Consider the following 23325-nt stretch of genomic DNA (forward strand, 5'->3'; position numbering starts at 1 on the left):
TGTGAACAGTTAAGTGTTAACAAAATTCTCTCACAAAAAAGATGTTTTTTCATAAAAATACTGGGGTATTTGATTATTTTTCTCTCCTCCCAAACTGATAAATAAGATTATAAATAGGCATAGGTTGAAAGCTCCAGTAATTTTGAAGTCTCCAAGGAAGTACTGAAAATTACTTTCTTAGGCTGAAGACTCAATGGCTGGATCTGAGCTGTCTATCTGCTATAGCTTCTAGGTTAACGAAAACATTATGGGAGGACATACTGTTTTCCAGGACAATAATAACAAACTTGAGACTCAAAGCTGAAGAGTACAACATACCTGCAGGCTTCAGAAAGCAAGTACATGGTGAGATGTACAAAGAATGGTTTTATACATTTTATTATTTTGAGCCAGTTTGTCACCTGAACTACGGTAATATAAGTGGCATCATACTCCCTTCTGGCAAGACAGGAAGTTCTTGAAAAAATTAATTTTAAAAGTACCTCTCACAATTTTCTATTAGTGGGCATCACTTCTGAGAAGCTGGGTCATCTTTAAGAGCTGTACAAGTTAGATAAAATAAAGAATAATTTTTTTTTTATTGGAGTCTTTTCAGAAAAATAACTCTTTCCTTTCCTAAAAGAAAAAAAGTCTTATATTACTTATTCAGAAGAAATTCTGATATAGTAACTGCAACTCAAATGGATAATGAGACAGAGACCAGAACTCTGCCTGTAGAAGAGTTTTACCCCTGCATCTCTGTTGTGGGAAAACTGAAGGCTGATCAAGAGGAACTGACAAGCAGAAGAATAATATTCCATTTCAGAAAGAAAAGAAAATATTTTGCCAAATATAATGATCATAAATGAAGAATGAGGAAAAGATAAAGGAGATTAGAAAAAAGTCTGTGAAATTCTAATTCTAAATGGAACACAGATTAATATCTTCTCATGGAAAGCAAGAAACCCCTCTTGGTAGTAAAAAAAAATGGGCCACATTTTTTTCCACTGATATAAAACACCCAAAATCTGCAGATTCCTCCCTAATCATTAATTTAAAAATAAATAAAGCATATAACCCCATGGGTGAAACTGGGTCGAGGAAAATGTGCTCAACTAGTCATCTTTCTCTGCATGAAGTCCTCATTAAAAAAAGTCAGTCCAAGTGAGAACCAAGTTCATTTATGACCTCTTTACTTAATGCAAAAATATGCCATGCTTAGCGTGTGCTACATTTGCTGTTTTTGCAGTGAGCTAGCACAAGCAGAGGAATTGGGCAGGGAGGTTAGTAGGTGTTTGTGTATCAGGTTTGCTGAAGTTTCTTGTTAAAAACAAACGAAAAAAATCAAACAGCAAAACAATGACAAGGAACATTTTGTCACTGTTTCACAGTTAGCATTGCTGGGATCCATCTAACCCAAACAGAAAACCTCTACCCACCTTTGTTGAGACAGAAAAAATGTGAAAGGCTAACGTGTCCACACTCAAACTATGCTAATTCCTTTTCCTCTCTGCAGCTTCCTCTTCACTGTTATCTGTGATTGTTCCCTGTATCACCATGGCTGTATTGTGACCACCTGGAAGAACAGACAAGTTTATGACAAATAAATTCCAACATTTGAACTACTCATCCCCCTTAACCTAGGAAGATCTTTCCAGAAAATTAGCCAAGTTTAGCTCTACATAGTTCTACATCATAGGGACGGTGAAGGACCTTGAGGGGAAGCTTGTGATGAGTGGCTGAGGTCACTTGGTCTGTCCAGTCTAGAGAAGAGAAGATTGAGGGGAGAGCTCAGTCTTCAAATCCTTACAAAGGGATGGAAAAAGGTAGTGACTTTTTTGCTCTTGTGACCAGTTACAGGACTCCAGGAAATGGCAGGAAGTGGGAGATTTAGGTAGGATACCAGATAAAGGTTTTTCCTCCAGAGGGTATTTGGGCACTAGGACAGGTTCCTCAGTGAAGTGGTCACAGCACCAAGCCTGTCTGAATTCAGGAAGCATATGGACAATGCTTTGAGGCACAGTGTGACTCTTGGGGTGTCTGGAAGTTGGACTTGGTGATCCTGATGGGTCCCTTCCAACTCAGCATACTCTGTGCATAACTGCACTGAAGAACTAGAAAGGACATGTATGAATAGGCATGCTAGGAGTGGATGCTGAGGGTGACTAAGTAAATCAGACTAAATAATACCCTTCCCTGGAAACCAGGTTGGCTTATTTCCCCTTTCAAGAAATAAAACAACAAAATGATGGGCCTCCCAAGTTAAACCAAACCAAAGAAGTAGACAATGCCATTGCTATGTTAACATTATCAGAAGAATTATTACTAATAACATCACAAGAATTTTACTAATATGATTCCCTCTTATTATATAGCTCAATTCTGTACAAAAGGAAAAAAGAGCAAAACCAAGGCTTCCATCATCAATATATTCTGCCTGCAAGTAGTATATTTGTCTAGTCATTGTTCCTGGCAGGATTTTCCCCATGTGATTTGAAGCTGGAGAAAACATATTCCTTATCCACTAGGCATGGAAACTTTCTTCAGCTGGAAGAATGGGATTTGATTCACTTTGTGCATGAGACATCTCACAGGTCTGACCCAGCACCGATATCTTTAAAAAGCAACATCTGAAATACTCCATAGATCTCATTACCATTAATTAGTTCTATTATGACACTGTCTAAAAGTTCCAGCTGAGCATGGAGCCATTATTGTTCCCTGCATTGTGTGAGCACAAAAAACGCAGTCCATGCTTTAAGAAGCTTAGTGTCTAGATAGAACAGGCAGACAAAAGGAGAGAGGAAGAAATGGGACTAACAGTTTAAGTAACTTAACCAAAGTGTCATTTATATTTGGAGGGTTGGGTCTGGTATTAGAGCCTCAACCTCCTTCCTTTATATGATGCTCTATTTGCATACATTCCTTCTTGAAAATTATCCTTGGTGTATTACTTCATAATCTTTCATGCTGGTGTTCTCTGCATGAATACATGCTCCATTCATTGCTTAGCCATTTCTCTACTGAAAAAGAGGTAGTTTCCTCACACATTAAAATACGTAAGGTCAGATTCCTCCATCTCAGCTGAGGGACTCATTGGGACTTTTCTTTTCTGGATATATCATGTACATCAGCATGTCTCTTTGTCAACCAGTGTTTGAACATTATTTTAAAATCCTGACCCACAAAGCAGCTGTTTCTCCTCCTAAAAAGCAATTTAGAAGCCTGAATGCCACAGATAATATGTGGGAATTGGCTACCTGAAAGTCTGACCCAGAGGTGCTCCCACAGCATTAAATTCATGTCTATGCAAATGGCACACAGAGAGCTGTGCACCTATAAAACAGGCTAATAAATAGTTTTCTACATAACATGGGCATTTTAAGACTTAGTGCATCAATGTTCATAAAGTATTAGGAATTTGAGGAGCAGATGGTAATGACATATTTATATTTTATTGCAACTTTTGTTTTGTTGGAAAATTCCCAGTCAGCTTTGAATGTAAGCATGAAATAATTATTTCTTTTTTTGTATCAATATTTTTTCCTATTTCTGCCAACAGTTTAAAATCAATTAGCATGCCCTGGTAGCTCATTTCAAACAAAATGCATTTGTATCCATTATGCTAACACAGAAAAAAAGTTTCACTGTGAGTAAGATGGGAAATCCCCTGAGTTTTATAGCTTTGCCTTTGTAATAAGCAAGCTTTTCTTCTGCAAAGTTTTTTACTAGATGGACTTCTGAATGTACTTCTGAATGCACTTTGAAGAGGATGTGGAGAGGAACAGGTGGGTATCATACTTCCAATACTGAACTCATACTGGTTGGACTAGCCTTAGGCAACTTGGAATAATTTTTGTTAGTGGCTTGGAAATGGCAGAACCAAGATAAAATGAAGTTTAACTGAAATACTTTAGAGATATTGTAGGATAAAATGGCAGAGTTTTGTGTGGGTAAAGACAGCAAAGCTCTACTTGCAATGCACTTAAATCCAGAAAGTCTTCTTTTAATTTTAATTCCTGAGGAGAAGTACTAAATTCTCATGGATTTAAATAAATGTTGTAGGTAGTAGGTAACTGCATGCCTAATTCCTTGCACAATTGACTCAAAATGCACCCCTTAGGAGTTGAATTGATATGTACCTGTCAAATACTGCTTTGGTGTTGTTTTTTCATGCAAATAGAATCTTAGGCAATAAATCACATCCTTGGTGTGCAATTTTCTTAAGTACATGTCTGGTGCCATTAAACAAACAAAGAAGTAATATACCAGGTTAGAGGAAAGAAGAAAATAGCAGTACATTGTTTTAAGAACAGCATAGAATCTGAAACAGCAGTTAATGATCTTCTTTCTTTTAATGATTGTACTTAATGATATTGTTGACCTTGTATTCTTTTCTGCTTGCCTCCCTGTGGCTTGTCCTTCTACTCTTTCTTTACAACATTCTAAGTCACTTATATTTCTTGAATATGTCTTTACACAATTGGTAGGGATCGTTCACTGTACAAGAACATGGCCAGCTTTATGATCCATTCTGACAAAGATGAGATCCTCTCGTACTCCCTACACTTTTCCTCCTACAGTTTACTTGTCTTGTGTGATTACAATACCTCTGGAGCACAGATGGCCTCCTACAATTGCTGAAGAAAGTCTGGCTCTGGCTTTACCTGGAGCCAGGAGGTGTTGATGCAACACCAAAGTAAAAGGTAACAGGGAAGAATCCTAACATAACAAGATCTAAAGCTGAAGCTATAAATCAAAGTGCATTATATTTGACAATTTTTTAAAATGTGGAATCACTATGAAGTTGATGGCAAAACCACCAGAGAAGGGAATTAAAAGGAACCTAGCTAAGTTCTTTGATGAAAACAGCATAAATTTAACTGTTAAAAAAATATTGAGAACACTGTTTGCTCATTTCAGCATATTTCAGTGGGAGAGATCTCAAGTGAATTAGAGATGTCAAAACCTTTCATTTCTGCCTGTACTAGTCAGAGCTGTGCTCATTTATAAAACTTTTTTTAACCTTTTAAAAATGTTTTTAATATGACAATGCTTAATGAAATTATTAAAATTTTATATCAAAAGTTTTGTCAAATATTCTGCATCAAAAACAGTACTTCTATAGCCTTAGCAATCTTGGGTCATGTCTCTGTCATGGACTATATGTGTGTGTGTGTGAAAAGTGGGCACACTGCTCCCTCTGGGGCCTCACCAGTGCTGAATGTATATATAAAAATAATGCAATTGAACCTATACATTGCTATACTTTTAAGTGACAGAAGACAATATCAAAAAAGCACTGTTTTAGAAAGAAGGTGGTGAATTTAAATTTGTAGCTTTACAGCCTTGTAGCTGTATAGTATAACAATGGCCCAAATAGCATTCATCCTCTCAAGGATGTTTAGCTGAACTCTGGAAAACTCCACAGTTCCAGAGCAGCCAAGATGGTGACCATGATTTGTTTCCCCAGTAAATTTGTCAGTCTTATAGTAACAGTAAGCTACTTGAAGGGAAGGACTCCTAATTTTATTAAAAATGGAAGAAACCCTTACTTGCTGCAAACAAACCAAACCCCATTGTGTTCAGTGTGTACCCAGTGATTTACCATGTAAATAAAAGTTATTGCAAGGTTTGCTTTTAGAATATGAGAATTCTCAGGACAGTAAGAAAATGAAGTGTCTTTAATCAGGAATTCCTATTGCATATGCCTTCCTAACATGCACAGAGTAATGGTAGTAACAGCAAAAATCAGAATAAAACACCTCCAGGAGACCACCCAGTAATAGGCAAAGGACATAATACTAGAAAGATACTAATCTATGAATATTCCAATATAAAAACTGTGGGTTTACACTTTTATTTTCTTATCTCCTCTCATGTTTCAAAGTTTGTATACTGAAGAACTGTAATGATGGTTGAGATAAAGGTATTTGATGTTATTTGGTTCATTACCCTCACTCTGAACTTCTCGTTCTGTCTGTAGCATACAGCTCATGTATTACCTGGGTTTGAATTCTATCAGAGAAACAATAAGGTTACGTTAGTTCTGCCATCTGTAATATTCTAGGTTCTACATTATTACACATAACAAGATGACCAGGGATTTGGAAAAAAACCTAAATTCCCCTCCCCTCTCTGCTCCCATCACATGTGGTGCCATTAAATACAGAACCTTTCAGGAGAGATCATTGCTTGTTTGATGCAGTGGATGGAAATTCTCATTTCAATCAGGTAGTGAACCTTCAAAGGAAAGCATCATCAGGAGGAATGGGAGAGACCTTGATATATCAAAACAAGCCTTTAAATAATAAACACACTTCAAACCCAGGGCTTATCCTGCATATAAAGCATAAAGACTATGAGCAAGTCAATGTGAAAGATATTTACAAGGCTATTTTCTATGCAACACAAAACTGGCTACTTTTACACTCATATATAACATATATTTTCATCATGAATCACAAATAGTTTCTCTTCTCATGAATCCAAAAGAGGATTTCTGGTTTTAGTCCCATATTTTGGCACAGCAAATTGACACCTTTTTGAAGCTGTCAGCATAATAATGGGAAGAAAGACTCTAGACACTATGAATCTTCCTCAATACACTTAATGGGTTTTGTCTGTCCTCTCTGCATCTCCAGCCCAGCTAGCTCAGAATGAGGAAATGTGAAATATTCTAATAACAGCTTTTTCTCCCTCTGGGTGTAAGTTTCCTTTTAAACAAGCTAAAGAGAGACTTTCTGCTGACTTCAGAGTGCTTTTTTATTGTGTCCAGTGCAACTGGGTTATCTTCTTGGGCAGTCTTTGGAGAATATAGATGAAGGTTGCCTTATTCACCACTTTAGGCAGCAAGCTGTTGACAGGCCAAGAAAAAATAGATCTTGTTTCTTATATTTTATTTTAAATTCCCAAATTTTAGCTTCCTTCAAAGAAGGAACATTTGACATCTTGTAGAAAAGAAAACATGTAAAATGTGCCCAACCTGAGGTCCAGGACCTTTTGAAAAACATTTTACATGTAAGAAAACATTGCTGTGTGTCCCATTCAGAGTGAGTGTCTGGACAAATGTGATGGTGAGACTGTTATGACAACTCACAGCAGATCCTTGGTTAATGTTAAATGGGATTCAAATGCAGAATAGGTACAGCTTTGGAGGAGATTTAAAGGTTGATAACTAGTGCATATGCCCCAAGCAAAGCTACTGAACAGACCTGTGGAACTGCTCCCATGAAAGGAAGAAATGTATGTTGGATGTCAAGGTCAGCATTAATGGAAGTGTGTAAGTGCAGGGCATCAATAACTTCATAGATTATTCATGCATAAAAAGTATAAAGAAACATCAAGAATAGGCTTTGAAAGTAAATATGGGAAAATTTTTACCATATGAAATGGAAAGAGGGATCATAGGCATGAGGTACCATGACAGAGGTGATTGATTGAAGCAGTGGATATTTTTGTAGCCCCATTCACACTGGCCTGAAAGGGAGAAGAAAATGTGATTCTCAAAGCCCAAATAAAAAAGGTTTCTCTCTATCATTCCATTTTCTTTTGGCTGTGGGTCAGTTTTTATTATCCATGAGAAGCTATGGCTATTGGATACATTCCAGGTTGGGGCTTCTGTAATTTCAGCAGAGCAGTAAAAATAGAATGAAGGAAAGGAAAATTGATTACAGCTTGAAGGCTGGATATATAAAGCTGATAGAACATTCAGGGATGTTCATGCTGCCTAACTTTTAAACTAAAAAGTCTAAGTCCAAGCTAGGAAATGAGGCTCTTGGAGGGTCAGCAGACCTCTCTAGGTTTTTTCAAATGATGATTCCCAGGACCTGAATGACATTTCTGTTGGTTTTGCCCTCACAAGAGATCTTGAGTAGCTAAGAAGTCCACTGGTCTAATAGTAGCAATCTAAGGTAGGTGGAGTGAACTCTTTTCCTTGTCTCTCTTCAAGCCTCTGTTTCATGCAGAAACTGTAAGTGGTTTTCATTCAGATCAGATGTCACTTATTACATTTTCTTCTCCCTGAGTGTAGAAAGAAAACAGAAGAATTTGTAGCATGCATTCCATCTTATTAAATTAGTAGATTATCTGCAGAAACAAGTTTTATTGGGAGATTCAGACATATTGATTAGCTAGACTGAATAGAAAAACACACAGATTAATGTATGAACAACATACACTGAAGAGTGAAAACAAGTTAAATATTTTCCTCCTGGCTGTTTTTGGAGAATTATTTTTCTCCAGACACTGTTGTATGAGATGTATCCCTCTCACTGTGACAGGAAGTGTTATACTGGCATAAGCTATTTCACCTTATAGTCTAGCTCTGAACCAAGATAACTGAGAGAAGTTGGACCTATATTATCTTGAATTTTATTAATTAAAATTTATTAAATAATGATCTCCTTGCTTTATGCCACCTTAATCCAAAATCACAATTAGAAGGAAAATCATGAGACTACCATCTTTCTCCCTCTTTATCTCCCACTAAGTATTAAATTAGTTACATGGAGATAAATTTTCTTGTAGGAAAGTCTGAAGAAGGCATAGGATCCCTTTTTTGTGGTCTGTAAACCCAACGTTTGAATTCCTAGCATGCACACAGCAAAACAAGATTTATCTCCCCTTTAAAATGTCCAGATTTATCCCAAGTATGAAACAGGTTGATATGAAAACAGCTGTTTGAGTAAAAGGGAATATTTGATGGAACCAAATGCCACTACTCAGACCTTTTTTCCTGAAAATACATATAAATTACATAGCAGCAGTGATGGGTTGTTTCTGACATGGCACCAGGAAAAGGAGTTTCTTGCTGTAATAGGCATGAATTTCTAAATTAAAGCAGGTCTGAGCTGAACTAGCTTTCACCCCTAGCAGCCAGCTAAAAGCTGCAGAACAAAGGCGATTTTCCTAAAACATCATATTGTGGGACACATTACCAGATATTTTTGAGAGGAAAAGACACAGGGAGACTCAGTTGAGCATTTTACTGCATATGAGCCTTAAAAAAAGTGGATTTTCAGTACTAAAAGGACAGCTGAGTGCATTGGGCTTGCAAGTCTCAGAAAAGCCCTTTTTATTAAGAAAAATAATCCCTTTTTATTGTATTGCAGAATCCCATCATCCCACAGTTACCCATCTTGTCCTCTTTATAAGCATTTCCATAGAATTACAACACTGAAAATAATGAAGTGCTTTATTGAGGTTAGGTTGATAATTTCACTGGGCCAGATAGCAGTGGGAGGGTACTGATTCTCAGGGTGAGACAGACAGATCCATATCCAGAGCAGGAGGGACACTGGCTTCTGGGCAGCCTTCAGAGGCTCTCTGCAGACAGGTAGAATGCTGGGAACACAAGAAAAAGACAGGATTGCTGTCTCATGATATGCAGTGGGCAGCACATTTCATACCCTAACACAAGGGATTAGGCTGCAGCTCCTCCAGGTGCTGTTGGCTGTACTGATGGTCCACAGACATTTCAGAAGAAACAGGAAAATGGTGCATCCTCACCGCCCCTCACGTCCCCAAATGAACCCTTGCAGGTGACCTGGTTGCAGGTGATCCATCCCATTTGCTCAGGGACAGATGGCAACCGACCGCCAGAAGGATTCAGCTGACCTGAGACCCCCTCCCCTCTTGGGTGTGACAGATTGGCAATGATTTAATGTCCCTTCAGAGATACTTTGAACACTCCCAGTGCCCATTAATAGCACAGATGGAAAGTGTCTTCTGCCTGCCTGTATTGCATTAAGACAGAAGGCAGAAGTCCAGACATGAATCAAAGCAATCCAATGGTTTTGGTGAATAATTCCAAGGTGCTCCTTTCCTGCTCTATCCACAAGGTCTTGAGCAGGTAGAGTTGAAAGTGCTTTGAGGGTCACAAATGGGATGGCTTGTCTCTTAAGAGAAGCATTTTTCAGCTGAACACAGTATTATGCTTGGAGGTGGCTCAAGTTCTGTCACTTAAGCTCAGCAATGCTGAAGACTCTGCCTGTGGAAGAAGAGCTGATGCCTATTTCAATGCCAACATTAAAAAACCCACCAAAAATTTTCAGTTTTCACAATTTCTATGCTATACCTTTTGTCCTATATCCACCTGGGGTACCACCCCTTCATTCCTACCAGTGTCCCAGTCCACAACCCATCCCAAAACAGAGAGGTTCGGAGAGGTTCGGAGAGGTTCGGAGAGGAGAGGAGATGCAAAATATAGATGCATAATATAGTTCTGTATGCAAAAAATTGTATTTTCTCTCATTATTATTATTTGAAAGTCAGAAGCCAGAATACTCCACATTAATGCAGCAGCAGCAGTAGCAACAACAACAAAAAACCCCAAATACCCAATCAAACCCAAAACAAAATAAAAATGGGAAGAATATTAGTTAGTTCAGGGAATAGGAAATATGACACCATATTCTGAAGGTGTAAAAAAATATACAAAAGCATAATGAATGCAAATCCCCAGTTTTCCAGAATTAAAATATGCTCTCTGTTCTAGGCAATGAGACAGTGCTCTGTAAAATGCTTTGCAAAAGCTCATATTCAGAATATGTGTAACATTCACGCTATAGTTTTAAATATGAAGTTAATATCAGCATCCTTCTTCAGTGGAAGGCTTCCAGTTGGAAATCATACTGTTAAAGAAAAAAGTCAAGTTAAAGTGATTATTAACATGTGACTGGTTATACAAGCCAACAGTTGAATAGGAAAAAATATAATTATAATTAAAATTATTTAAAATCTTATTTTAGTATTTAAGTTGTTAGTTTCTTTTTACATTTGTCTCAGGAAAAATCATAGACAATCTACATTCTTGGGCTATCAGTAAACACGAGCACAGAACCACAGTGCTTTAAAGTAAATTCTAAGTCTAACAAACAGAAAATGAAACTGAGAAATTCCATTAGATCATTTCATTAATTAAACTTAAATGAAACTTGCATCAGAGATGTAGGATCTGGCCTTGGTACACAGCAAGTACTCAACCCTGTCAGCTGAGCTGGTAGCAATTGCCAAAGGTAATATCTGCAGTTATAAGTAGACAAATACTTCTCATTCAGATGCCTGTTAGTGCATATATAGGGCCAGGAATAACTTTTATTTAAATTCCAGTATCATAAGGAACACTTTCCTGAGTAATTTCCTGAGTCTGTTGAGTGGACTAAAAATTGTGTTGAAACAAAATCTTCTTCTGCTTCATTGATAAGAACAGTTTTGGTATTTTTCTCCTAACTTTCTCTGTAAAAAAAAATTAATGAAGCACACAATGTAGCTGGTAATTTCCTACCAGTGCACATCCATCACAAAGCTTTGCTCTGAGGCCGTGCTTTCCTGTTCTCTGCTCTGCTGCTCATTGTATTGCTGGAGTTCAGCAAATGTCTACTTGAGCAGATCAAAGCATAATCTTGGCTTTCGTTGCTTCTCTGTGGTTTCTGGTGCTTATGTTAATCCTACTTAAACTAAGTGGTCAGAGATTTGGGAGATTTGAAATACAAAATAGATTCTAACCTTGAGATGGATTAGGGTTGTCAGATGACACAGAACTGTCATGTAGGACTAACATTATGAAAACAAGAGCTGAAAATACTGTTTTAGTGTAGCTGACAACAGGGATTTATCCTAAAAGAGACATGGATGAGTTTGATTAAAGCAGCTCCTTAGTGAATACATAGCCTGAATGCCTTGCAAGGTTATTGATTATGTATCTTAAGTCAAAGATATGGCTTCTTCCTCAGAGATTTGTTTTTTCATCCAGTAAACACAATAGTCTTCAGCACATGGATACAGTCTTTCACAAAAGCACTTTATTTTGTGTGATAAGGAGCAGATTAACTTGCATTATAATTACATATCTATGACTTTTTCTTCAGAAAGCCTGCTTGTCTTGCAGGTTATTTTCAAATACTAATGAAAAACTTCCAGGATCCAATGGGGCAACCTAAGCCTCTCAAATGGGAGAGGACACTCAATTTGCTCTCACTGACTTATTCAGAGGGTAGGGACAAGTTGACAGTATAGGCTATGGGTCTTGGTTGAATCAGTGGTCAGAGTCTGGTTTGTGGACAGATGCTACCATGAGGCTGGCCAGCAGAGACCACACTCATGAAAAAGGTTTTCTGAACATTTCAAAAATATTTCTGGGCTGAAATTTTCTTTTAATTATGAAAATGTTTATCAGTTTTATTCAACACTTTTTTTTTCATAGTAACATCCCATTTTGACATGGAAGTGTTTGCCATGACTGACCTTCATTCTGCTCGAAAGAATAGGACTTTGTATGGGTTTATCATCAACCAGTAGAAATCAGGATCCACCATTTTCTTAAACATTTTCTGGAAGCTTGGACAATTGTCATTTCCCGTAGAAAGGAGCTGGCAGTGTCATCAGAAATGTCAAGGTATGTGGCAGCTAGGACAGCGATCCCCAAGTCCTTCCCTCTTCCCTCTGGCGCTGCAGGGACACCCACGAGCCCAGCAATCCTCAGTAACACGGGCAGGAGAGCAGTCAGCTCCCACAGGTCTGCAACAGGCTTGAACCACCACTGAAACATCTCTCCTCCGATCACATGTGACTCGTGTCTAGCCCTGGATCCAAGGGCTCAGAGAGAGAGAAACCTGGGGAAAGGCAAGGCAAGAAGGGTTTGGCCCTAAATTAGATGACTCAGTACATATTTGTTATCAGGCTGGCATTTACTTTGTTTTCCTTTTGCTTTTAAACATGAAACCATCAAGCTATGCTGCAACACTCCTCTTATCCCTCCTCTTTGTTTTGCTGGACTGTGAATTCAGTTCTTGAAAGAGAGAGCCATCCTCTCTTTACAGTACAGATAGATCCAGGTCCAGGTGCCTCTGGTCACACTTGCAGTTTTCTATGTCAGAAGCACATTTTTGTCCAAATTACTTGTTTTATGAAGAAGCTGAATTCAGGCATATCTCTTTCTTGATATTAAAAAAAACAAAAAAAAAAACCAAAAAAAAAACCCAAAAAAAAAACCCCAAAAAAACCCCAAAAAACCCAACAAAAAATAAACAAACAAAAAAAAATAAACCCATCCACTGACTTTTTGTACTGGGAGCATTATTATGGTGGAGGGCAAAAATCCATTCTCAGGTTTTTTAATCTGGTTTTCCCTTCAAGAAACAGAACTAATAAAATGCAACAAAACAATAACTACGCAGAGGCTCCCATCCTCCTTATCCTCTGCAGTTTTAAAGACTGACAGCTAAGTAGTCTTTTTCTGCCTTGCTGCTGCTCTATACCTAGTTTGGGAAGCAGAGGGATAATGAGATATCAAAGTAAAGGAAGAAGCTACTTACATGAAACAAAAGTGCAAACTGCCTAGAAGAGAGAATATTTATGACAGAGTTGTCTCCAGTCTGCAGACAATTATTTATTATCATAATCTCTATTCTTGGCAAAAGAACAACCTGCAGAGAAAACAGGGATCCTGAACTCGCCTCAGCTCTGTACTTGCAGCTGCCCATTACCTTTCCAAAATGTGGGCACAAGCTCCTCCAGCTCTTGCTTTGGGCCAGCAGCTGTTCTCTGCCTGTTTGCCATCTTTAAGAGTGAAGGGAGGATGGGGCAGAGCTAAGGACCTCTCTGCCACATCACATCTACAGTGAGGAACACAAGGGCTAAAGACTCTTACTTTCAAAATACATTTCAAGAATTAACTAGGTAAGCATTTTCTTCTGAGCATTTTTTTCATCTCCTCCCAAGCATTCTTCATTGAAGCTCTTTTTTGGATGAATAAACAGTAAGTTGGAAATATTTTAGCTGATGATATTTATGCATCCTTAGTTTCTGGTACAAAATCTGATGGAAGAATCATTACCAAATCATAACAGCTAATGGTAATGCTAAAAAACAACTGTCTTTATTGATCCTACTGTTCTTCTCCAGACTTCAGGAACAAAAAGCATTTAAATGAAGTTTGCTAACACATTAATATCCTTTAAGCAGCTGTTATAACCTCATGTAGACAAAGAAAATCATATTGGAAAAGATGTAATGTGGTCATGATCAATTAGGCAACAGATTTACACTCTGAAGGTTCAGGGCCAGACGCTTCCTAATTTAACATAACTATCATAATTTCACAGAGAAAGGAACACCATAGTAAGAAGTATCAATATGGTAAAACAAATTTATTTTATAATGACAAAGTCCCTTTTATGTCAGTTAAGCTGACAATCATGTCAGTCAGAGATGCAGGACCAAAGACAACATTCCTCTGAATATCTGGGCAAGCTGTCAATACTTTCAGCCTTTATGTCTCTGCTTTCAAGTATAAATAACAGCTTTTAAATGTGACCACACTGCTTAAATACTAATTTCTGTTCATACACTTGGAAACTAAACCAACAATTAAGGAATGCTTTCCAAAGATCACCTAAATCAGTGGATATTCCTAATGGTCATCTGGATAAAAATAATCTCATGTGATGAACAAAACCTCATTAAGACTGAACACAATTTGAACTATACATGTGAATCACATTCCCTTTCACTTCTCTAAGAAATATCAGCAAGAAATTCTTGAAAAGAAAGATGATAATGCATTTTCTGATAAATTATTTGAGACAGATCCTTCAACTAGCTTTTCTTATATAGATTAATTGCTAACTTTGAGGATGAAAAATTTAGTAACAGGTATTATTTATTGCCATAGCTAAAAATTTATTGTCTCATTTATGCAATACAGCATAACTATTTTTAGCTCTTAGGCTAGGAAAAACATATTATTTATACTATGATAAATACAAGCAAGCTGTAATTCAGGTTATACTGTAAAATATGCTTAATATAGGGCGTGCCTCCTTCCTTTAATTTGAGGACAAGGCTTGCCCTGATTTTAGCAGTGTAGGTTTAATTCATAGATCAAAATGGCCTTGCAGTGTGAAATTTCAAATGATGTTAGGTTTCAGGCTTTCTGAATTATCTTTGCAGCTTTTGTTTGATGTCTTTTTTATACATTTTTGAAAGGGAGCCTTTAGAATGTGTACATGGCTGAAATCTTTGTATCTGTCATCTCGTTTTTGTCATTTGTTATCTTTTAGATTAGGGACTTTTTTTTGTTTGTTTGTTTGTTTTTATTAAAGAATTTTCCATTCTTAGGAGAACGAAATAAAAGGAGAGTAAAATTAACCAAAGAATCTGCCTTAGGCTGTCACTATCACTAACTTTTCCATTTCATCCCATCTTGTTTCCTTATTTATGCATATGGAGACACATAAATGTTTTGGGTTTTAGATATTCAGCCGTTATTGGGGCAATTCTGTGCTATTTTATACCAGCAATTTGTGGTTTATGTCTGATTACCTTCCCTTGAGAATTGATTAAAAAGTGGAACATAAAACTCTTATGAAATGGATGGATGATACTGAAATGAAGAAAAAAGAAAATTATCAGTGACAATACTTTGGTTATGGGTTAGATGCTTCCATCTGTAAGAAAACACAATTTTCTTACAGGCCGCCAAAGAACAAGTTCTACCACTGCCATTCTGACTCCCACTTGTAATATTAATCTTTCATTATCCTCTTCAAGAACCTTCCCCTCTCATCACAGTCGACTGCCATGCCAGATGCACAGAAATCCTTACTCTGGGAAGAATTTTATGATTAAGAGATGTGGGCAGGTTTAAAATCCTAAAGGGAAGCCTTGTGTGTTGTAGTGTGTGGATTATTGATCTGTGGGAATAATAAGATACAAAACCTTTGGTGAAAACAGTTAAACTAAGAACTGTTCAGATCAATCAATCCACACTATTGAAACTGGGAAAAAAATCCTCTTCCATAAAGAGCATAAAAATCAAAGATTTTTCATTCTGACATGCATGAGAACCCTCTCAAAAATGTTAAAATAAGTTGTAAATAAAAATGGCAACCTTTGTTTTTTGGAAAAGAATCAAAATAGCCAGGGTTTCTTTATATTATATTTTGTTGAAAGTCATGTTTCAATTCAAGTTTTTCAAGATATTTTTGTTTTATTTTAATCTAAATGTTGATTAACCTTAGAAAATCAGGAATATATATATGGCTTTCCAGAGGTAAAATAGCTATAAAGAGAGAATAGTCACTCTTTTGACCAATTCATACACATAAACCAAAAAATGAATAAAGAAGTAATATTTCAGTCAATTTATTTTCTATTTAAATATTTTTATCTAATTCTATATAAATTAGTTTAAATTATACCTTTATTTGTATATAGAATATATATTATGCTATTATATATAAATTTATAGAAATTAATTGGTTATAAGTGTATGAATTTTTACATAGATGCAATATTATTGCCCTATTTTTGGATCTCATCCAACAAAACAAGCATTTTTTTCAAATGTTGTCTACTTGGTTTTTCACCCCAGTGTTTTAATGGATACAAATGTCGCATGAATAGCTCACAAATGATTAATGGATTATATTTCAATATATAAATAACAAAAGCAATTAAAAAAGCCATGATAGATTGTCTTTTTCATAAAGGAAACCACTTTTGCTTCATGCATTATGCTTTAGCAATTAAAAAGCTATTTTACAAAGGGAAAAAATTGATATAAACTCACATATATTAGAAAAAAAATCAAATGAAATAACAAAATTGACAATAAAAAGGTATCAGAATGCATTTTAAAACATACAGAGGATTCTTCAAGGAAGGGTTAATAAATTAATTTGATTATATGAAACTTACTGACATTAGAATTATGTCAATAAATAAACTGGAAGGATGTTTGAAAAAAATATTGACTTTGAAGCTGTGGAGTCTCCAGACACTCTTTGTATATCTTGAAGGATGCAGTGAAGCCACTGCTGAAGGATCAAATCACTCATTTCTAAGCAACCCTTGCCTACCTCACATCAAGTTCAGGCCTGCCTGATGGAGCCATAGCCGATTCTTTTAGTGTAAAAGCAAGTCAGAAGAAGGCTCATAAAACTGACATGCTTTGGAAGCTCTCAAAGTTGAAGTTAAAAGTAATATTTAAGCAAATAAGCTATGTTTGCTTTTGAATTTTCTCAATAGTGTAACAGACACTATTCTGTAGCACTGGTGTATGGGTAATGGGACATTAGTTTCACACAGCTCCTGAAGTACTTTCATATATCAAGAAAGTTCAACAGTGGTCAGATTTCCTTCAAGAGAGTTGTTTTTATTCATAAAATCATGCACTTTGTAGTGAGAGTCACCCACAGACTGCTAGAAGTGTTGTACTGCCAGGTATGAGCAATGTACTCCCACAGGCAAGCAAGCAGAACAAGTTTTGGGCTCTGAACATGAAGGAATTCCCAGTCATCTCTTCAGAGAGATTTTCAATTTGTTCAATGCAAAATACCTGAAAAATACTGTAAGGGTCAGAGTAAGCAGCGACAGCATGTGGCCTCTGGGAAGGGATTTACATGGCAAATGCTAATTATTACATGCCAGTGAATTCAAAGGTAAGAAGCCTTTCCTTTCTGAGTTGGCATAGTTATGGCCAGGAAGCTAAGGTACCTTGCCTTGCCAAACTGCCCCTCCAGTAAGAGGCCTTGTTGCCTTGGTCAGAGGTTAAAAACAACGCCCACCAGACTAAGCCACCACTTGTGGGCAGGACTGGAAGGCAGAGGTGGCTGGTGTGCTCACCCAGGTGAGGCCATTGTGCAGTTCCTGACCTGCCCTGACACTTGGTGTCCTTCCAGAGCAAACCAAAAGCTGTGGGGGCTGCAACTGGGTGGACCCCACTGTGCTCCCAGTGTGGCCCAGGTGGGCACTTTCAGGGGGCGAGCCATACTTGGAGATACCTGGCTTGAAAGGACACACCACTTCTTACCTGCTGGGCCACAGCCAAACCTCAGACATCCCCCTCAAAAAAGGAATGATTTGCAGGAAAAGGAATGATTCTGGTTTCTCCAATGCTTTACACAGCAGGAGCCTAGAGGTCTGTGACAGCTGATAAAGAAGTAGTGTGTTCCTTTGCTTCTTTCACAGTTTGGATGTGTATTGTTACTCTGCTTTCAAAAATGCAATAGCTTGCTACTTCTGTGGTGAATTGTACAGCTAAAACCTCTTCGTATCTTTTGATGAATGATCTTTATGGCTGTTTCCTCATCTTTTGATGAATGCTTTCATGAGAATAGATAAATATTGTACTATTTTATTTTCCTGACACAATCTTTGTTACATGAATGAGGCAGTAACTTTTAATGTCTTGTGCCTCCTGTGAATTATAGAAATATGCTTTTAACTTTCTGACCTGTTTTCAGTGGGCTGTGTTTCCAATAGAATGCCATTCTACTCTATTTTATCAGCTTCACTTAATTTGTGGGGAAGGGACAGGCATGTTCAAGTGCAAACAGTAGAAAGCACTCACTCTTCTGTGCTTACAGGATGGTATTTCATGAGTGATACACAGCATCAACATCCTGATGCTTTATCTGATGAGAAAACGGAAGATCACATTAGCAGAAATGGATTCCCACAGCAACAACAGGATGCAGAACATTCCTACTGAAGCTTTGTTATGAAGCTGATACAGAAGATCCTGTGCTTCTTCTTAGATGAAAACACAAATATATCCAAATATCTTCTCATATAAGTATAACCAGTGGTTGTATTTTACTTTAGTGCCTTTAAATAGCAACAGCAACAACATAAATAACAAACAAGACAATTTTAAGACCTGGTACTTAGATTCCCTTACCTTAACCAAAGAGTGACATTACTTATTTAATGGACTAACTTCAAAAATTATTAGGGTTTTTCTCAGGGATCAAACCCTTAATAAAAATATTAATGGAGAGCTTAAATTGACGTAGTTTGCTCAGCTATAAACCTGAATCACAATTTGAGATAAAATATACCATGTGGTGATCCTCAGATATGAATCTCATAGTTTGCATGTTAACATAGAGCTGATCCCCAGAGGTCTCTTCCAACCCCAACCATTCTGTGATTCTGAGACTCTCTGAAAGGCCTTCTCTAACCCTAAAAAGAATTTCTTGTCTATTGATTGTCATTAGAAGAGGGAGCAATGTTAACAATTAAAGTGCTACTAAATCAATCAATTAATTAATTAAAATGCTTTTACGCTTCTACTTGAAATAATCCACTTTGTCATTTAACAGAAGTTAAATTCAGACTGAATATAAGATATGAGGTTTAAAGATTCAGGGGTGGTTCATATCCCTAAACATTAGAATAAATAGTAGGTAAACTACCAAACCCCACAACCTGTGCTTTGTTATTCTCTTCAGTATGTGTTTGATTAGAGTTTGCACAGGGAAGTCCATCAAACTCCTAAAACAAGCCATGGGACAGAAAAGTGAGCTCATCATTTATAATTTTAATTGTAGAGCTTAGCACTTGCAATCAACCACTCACCCAAAAACAAACTCTGTGCTGCCTATTTATTTTTAGGCACTGCACAATTAACACTCCATTAAATATTACACCTGCAGCTCCTTTTTCTTTCAATCTGTTGCTAGGTCTTTCAGGCTCCCTGCACCTTAAAGTGCTCCAGAATTCCTTTTTCTCTTTTTTCTCCCTTAACAACTTCAAGTTACAATAACAGTCTAAGGCTTAAGACTACTATTTATTTTTAAACTAGACATGTTTTTTCAAGCATGCATAATTACACAGCCATTGTGCTGGAAAACTGCAAGGATACAGTGGTGTTTTGCCTGGTGTATTTACCAGATACCTATGGATTGGTAGGCTAGATCTTTATTTGTGTATTTTTCTGGATTATTCTTCAATAAAATACATGCAATATTTTTTGCCTCTAAGTGCAATTTTTTTCACAGAAAATCTAAAGTGTAAGCACTCCTACCCAGTGCTGCTACATCCATGTGGTTAATCCTGTAGAGTTTGTGTGTAGGTGTTTGAACAGCACTACGCCATCTACAGCTCCAGCACTTTATTTGGATAACCCACCACATACCCCACTTTCCCAATCCTCTTTCATCCCTCTTTCTGAGGGATGTGGACATGGGTGTGGATGTGGATGTGGATGTGGATGTGGATGTGTTTCACTGGCAGGATGCACAGGTAGAACACTCACTGCTGAAGCCCAAGTGACACACCTTGAGTAAAGCCCATTGAGAAGGAAAAACATATCGGATGTTTATTTAAAGGTTGTTGAACCAAGCTGTGCATCCACAACATTAGCTGCTAATATAATTTCCCTAGTCTACAGCTTTAGGAAAGACCTTTACAGGAAAATTTACTGCACACTGCTTTAATTCCTTGTAAACCAAAAGCAAACAGTTTAATCCTTGCTGGCATTACTTGCGCTTTATTTGTCAGAGGGAAACAGAGAGGCGTAATTAACCGTCATGTTTTGCATGGACAACTGGCTCACAGAGAAATAAAATAAATAAGGGAGAATATGAGACTTAAGGCCTGGTGGTGACCCCATAGCTCATCTGAGAATGAAGCTGTTATTTTTAATTTGAATGTCTTCCATCCACAAGGACACAAGGGTGTCCAGGTAGGGTCTCAAAAAAGAGAAGCCTTTCATTCCTGTCACCACTTCGCCCTGGCTTAAACAACTTCAATTTGAACCTTAAAAATGGCATTTGAATCTTACAGATTAGTGTAATGAAGCAAGGGAAACAAATCACACTTCTTCCAAAAGTCTGCCACAGCTTTTTTCCTCAAACTGCAAAATCTTCTATTTTCTATATACCAGATGGCAATGTCTTCAGACAACTCCCAGCCTTATAATGACAGAGGATTGTGGTGTTACATGCACCCCTGATTTAAATCCCAAACAGTCTGGGTTTTATTCAGATCATCAGAAAAGGATGTTCCAGTAGAGAAACAGCCAGTCGACTGCCTCACACCTTTAAATCTGGAGACTATAACAACATATGCCACAGCCAGTTTGGACTGCTGCTGGGGGAGATGGCCAAGTTCCCAGTTCTCTGTAGAGTTCTTGCACCAGGCAATTATACATAAGACAATAAATTTTTACTGTATTTATGTAAAAATGAGAAACAATTGATCATCTTTCAGGATTAGATCTGTATTCAGCTATCAATGGTACAAATGACTATTAAGCTGTCATAAATTTGTGTGTCTGTCAGACATGAGAAAACAAAAGGTGTAGAGAAAAGAGGAAAAGAAACTCATATTTCTGAACCTGATTCAGTACATTATGAGCATCACAGCAGGTTCCCTCTTGAGCAAAGCATGACTCATCTCCCTTGCCCACACCTACTGCCTCTCCCCTGCATGACATTAAATAAGCATCTGCAAAAGTGCTAGTTACCAACAGGAATTCAATTCATCACACAGAAGAGTGAAAAGAAATACCAATCTTTTTAAGCTTTTGTGTTTCTTCTTCCAGCCCCCACCACCTCTTTTTCTGGCTCTTAATTTGAATAGATTTGCATTTGAGGACCTTTCAAGGATGATGAATTAAATTAGGTGCCCACATCTGACTGACATTCACCATGCTGGTTTGAAAATTGTCACAAAAGACATTGAAGAAATCAGCACATCTGATTCTTTTTTGACACCTTTGTTTCTTTTCTTACATAATTTTCCTCCTGTTCTGATCGAAGTCTTTTTTCTCTTGACTTCTGGATTGTTTTTCACCATCTCCTGTTACAGCCTCTTCTGTTCTGGGCTCCCAATCATGATTTTTAAATTTCTGGTTTGTTTTGGTTCTATCAGTCTCCATCTTAGAACTGTTTACTACAATGTTGTGTAACTTATTCGCTTGTTACCCTTGTTGTTAAACATGGATTCCTTATTTTTAGGTGGAAATTTTTATCTCCCGGGTTTTTCACATGTTTTTAAAACAGAAGACTTCTCTTTGACAGCAGAGACAAATCTGCTGCCTTTTATGCAGACAAAGCAGGAATTAAAGGCACCTGTAGACACAAGTGGAGACCTGCATCTGATCCTCAAGGCCACTAACAGAGTACTGCAAATAGTGAGCACTTGATGGAGACTGGGTAGGAGATGTCAAGAAGAACAAGTCAATCCAGAAAAACTCAGAGAAAACTACTTGTGAGAAAGAAATTGTAGAAGTGCTTATATCATTAGGAGCCAAGAGACGTGTTGTTTGAAGCCCTACCAGTGAAAGTAACTTTAGAGCCCCTGGGATGAGCACTTCCCAGTTCCCCTATCAGGGCACCAGTCATTGAGCGTAGCGAGGCTGAAGGGAACACCATCACAAGCTATTCCTTCTGCCTTCCTCACAGGAAAGGCATATTAACTCTGTCACTATAATATATTTCATACATTCATTAAATATAGGAGAACCACAAGAATTTCTTGTCCTTCACATGTTCCCTACACATTTTCCCCCATCCCTAGCCCTTTTTTTGCTATCAGAGATTTCCAAAACATCTTGTCTTCCATTTAGAAGACACTGCTGTTTTCTGAGGAGGAACACACACATGAAATATATTAAGAAAAAATATGACTTCAAGAGCCATTAGAATCTTCAAAAGACATCTCAATTACTTATTTAGCAAAGAAAGGAAATGGAATACTGTGAAGAAAATAAGTGAATTAAAATGAGGAAATCAAAGAGAAACCAGCCTAGTGGAATCCCTGTGGTCTTTCTTTACTTGTTTGTTATTACTTCTTAACAAATGTATTTGAACTAGTGTTGTCTATTGTAATTCTTCAACAATATTCCATTAGGATGTGAGAAACCATCCATTTAGGCATATGAAGAATATGTTTAATTTCATTTTATTTCATTTCATTATTTAGCACATTTGGAAGAGATTTATCACGATTAATCTCAAGAGGAAGAAAATGAATTTTATACCTTTGGTGTAAATCAGCCACATAGATGAACTCAGTAGTTTTGTCTGGCTAATTACAAAGGCAAGTTGTCACAATACAAATCTCCCTCTCTAAAACCTGTGTTTAAAACCCTATTCCTCTTCAGGACTTTATATTGAAACATATATTAAATTTTAAGTTAAGCATGAGCTTTGTCACGGCTTAGAAAGATGACAGATTTGGGTACACTGAAGTGCCTTTCTGATGTCCAATTCTTTAATGTTATAGAAGCCATCATTCTATCCTCCAGCCACATACAGTTTGTTAAATCTGCAGGTACTTTATACTTCTTTAAAGTTTTGGGGTTTTTTAAATCTGACTTTCCGCAGTTTCTAAGGACATAATTTGGCTGGCACTGCTTGCAGGAGAATCCCAGTTCATGCAGACACAGCTTTTACCGTTCCAGAGGCCCCACCACAAGACATTATTTGCAGCTCAGTGACGTTCCATGACTGCATCCATCTCAATCATGGTGCTGGCACTTTGAGCCCAGTGTGGCTGCCAGGTGGCTGAAAGCAGTGTAAACATTCACAGCAATTCACAGTTCACTGATGC

Source organism: Poecile atricapillus, chromosome 5 (genome assembly GCF_030490865.1).
Source record: "Poecile atricapillus isolate bPoeAtr1 chromosome 5, bPoeAtr1.hap1, whole genome shotgun sequence".
NCBI classification, from domain to species: Eukaryota; Metazoa; Chordata; class Aves; order Passeriformes; family Paridae; genus Poecile; species Poecile atricapillus.